Here is a 3075-nt window from a genome sequence, read left to right on the forward strand (position 1 = left end):
CCTTCTACAAAGCACCGAAGCATCCACATGTTGGTCTTCCTTCTTAGGCTTAGTATGGTCAGTGACCAAAGCTTCTAATCACGCTTGTTCTTTTCTGCAATCAGTCTACATCTTGAAGCTACCAAGGGATTCCTAGTCATCACTTTAGCAACAAAGGCAGCTCTTATTCCAGAGACCAAAAAGCATTCTTAGGAGTTGTGCTAAAAATCGAGGAAGAGCCAGACGTTTTACATCCACACAGCTGTAGGGGAGCAGCACCCGGTGAGTACTTGTTGAGGACTCTCATAACTCGTGGTTCCTTTCTGTTAATCTAAGTCTAAGGTACTTCCAGGGAGAAAGCTTATATTTCTCATGTCACCACAAATACCTCCAAGCCAATATGCTTCAAGACAACTCTCTTAAAGTTTATGGGGCAATTAACTTTGTGGAATACCCATCTCCCAATGAGATGTTATCATTCCTTGGCTGTGAAGTTGTACAGAGACTCAGGTTGGTCAATGAAAGATATTGGGAACCCACGCTGTGGATAACTAAGTCATATGTAAAAGGGTAGAAAATGGACTCCAAAATTCCCCTCAGGCAGCATAAGTGCTGAACACACTTTTCCCACTGGCCCGTGGTTTGATCCTGATGACTGACATTACAGTGTCATCTTCCTGGGATGTAAGGTGGTCTAGCTGGGCCCATGCAGTGTTAATGCAAGTCAGTGGATGGACACCAGTGATTTTTTTTAAAGCCAAGCACTTTAAGATGAGAAATGACTCTCACTCCAATCCAATCCTATTCTTGGTTGTATTGGTTAACTCAGAGTGATATGAGGAGCTTGGAGTATACCTGTGTGGGTTTGAAGGGGGCCCTGTATTACTCTGGATTCTCCCAGGAAACCTGACCTTTGACATGGGCAGTCTCTGTGAATGAGGTAGGGAGAGTAAAGCTAAGGCAATTGTCACCAGCATCCCAGCTGGGGGTCCAGCTCTGTGTACCAATGCCCTTGGTGCTTCACCTTAATTCTAGATCATTAGCTTTGGATCAGGCTTGTGATCTTGCCATCCTGCTATGCTTTTACCATTGTATCAGAGCCTCAATTCTTTTTTTTTTTTTGCAATATTTTATTTTCATTTATTAATTTTTAGACAGGGTCTGTCTACATAACCCTTGCTGTCCTATTGGAACAAGCCATGTTAGATCAGGCTAGTCTCAAACACACAGATCTGACAACCCCTGTCTCCCTAGTGCTTGGATTAAAGGCATGCTCTACCATGCCTAACTAGAGATCAAATCTTTTTTATTTCTATTTCTATGAAAATCACTTTATCTAAAGAAAGTAGTGGAATGAGCTCCTATTGTGCCATTCATTACACAATGACAACAGAGACTCCTAGTGAAGCCAGGCATCTTAGCTCACACCTGGAATCTCAACACTGAGAACTAAGAACTATAGCCAGAATGTATGGGACAGCCTGGGCTACATACATTTAGACTCCATCTTGGAAAAAAACCAGACTGGGTGTAATGGCAAGTGCCTGTAATCTCTACTCTCTAAGACAGGGATGAAGGGGAGTGTCAAAAGACTCAGGATAGACCCTCATATAATAAATTAATTACATTAGGCCTTGACTTGGGCATGATTAAGTCATCAGGTGAAGAGACTGTTCAGCCCCAGTTCTGAATGGCAAATCAGTTTCCATGGACGAATGCAGGCCAAGACCTGGGGTAGCTCTGGACAATGACATCTTTTGGGATAGACATCTGTGCCCCACACTGCACTGCTGGGTTTAGGAACCCACAAAGCCACAGGCTTGCTCTCTCAATCCTTGAATGAACTGTGGGAGCACTCAAGCCAGGTAAAGCTATCCAGCCAGGCTAGCTCAGTTAAAGCAGGTGTTGTCCTCAGAAAGCTGATTGTCAGCTAATGTGTGCAAAAAGGAGTCCATACCGGGATGTGGCCTTTGCATCTTCAGGTAGCCATTCTCCCTACCCCATAGACTCAGAAAGGTCCTGAGCTCTGGCCCACAGTGTCTCCTCTTTCTTGGCACACTCATGTCTTAAATCAAGAGTTTTTCAAAGTAATTCAGTTGTGCGAAGGGCTCAATGACAACAGCCTATGACACTGACTCTAGACAGGCATCCAAGGCATAGAAGTCTTCAATGAAGAGTTTGTCATGGACATCCTCTGATGCTGAGATTGTGTTTGCTGATGGAGTTTTGCTTGGGCTTCCATTTGCCTTGGTGGCTGTTTCTGCAGCTGCAGCTCAAGGGTGTGCTGGGAACTGGAGCTTGAGGCTAGACTTTGGCTGAGGCTAGACTTTAGCTGAGGCTGGACCTTTGGCTGGGTCATCCTTAACCTTGCCAGAGATAGATTCTAAACTTCTCCAGAAATCTTTTTGGGTTTTCTCTTTATGCTTCTTCACAGTTTTGAAAATTCTAACATCCATGAGATATTTAGGGATGGTTGGATATTCATGGTCAACATGGTAAGACTGTCTCAAAAGCAAACAAAACCTAAACCCTTAAATCTGTACTATAAACTCCTTTAAGCCCTTTTCCTGTTTCCCATTGCCAAACACCTTTCTGATGTTGACTGTTGCTATGATTTTGGAGTATTAGAACACAGGAATTTTAATTTTTAGTGGTGTGTTGATTTAAAAGCAAAAACAAAAGGTCAACTCAGAGAGCAAAGGCACCCCTGACAAGTCTGAGTTGGTTCCCAATGACCCATAGGATAGAACGGGAGAACCAATGCCATATGTGGTCCTGACCTCCACACACGCTGTGGTGTGTAAGTCCATGCACACACAGGCACAAAATAAATGATGGCAAGAAACTCTGAATATCAAAGGCTTCTCTTCCTCTTATCAATGTGCCTGTGCCTGAGAATGGACCAGGCTCTGCCTCAGTAGGTTGAACACTTGCCATCAATATGGCAAAGTAGGATGAAGGTCTTCAGCATCCTAAGTGTAAGATCATCTTAGATCATTGCAACTGAGTCAAGAAGACTTTCAGAACCTGAGTTTATGGACAAATGATGCATGTGCTTGTTAGAAGGGATTTGTGTTGCTGAAAAGGATTATAGGA

The sequence above is a fragment of the Mus musculus genome, chromosome 17, assembly GCF_000001635.26.
Source record: "Mus musculus strain C57BL/6J chromosome 17, GRCm38.p6 C57BL/6J".
Lineage (NCBI taxonomy): Eukaryota > Metazoa > Chordata > Mammalia > Rodentia > Muridae > Mus > Mus musculus.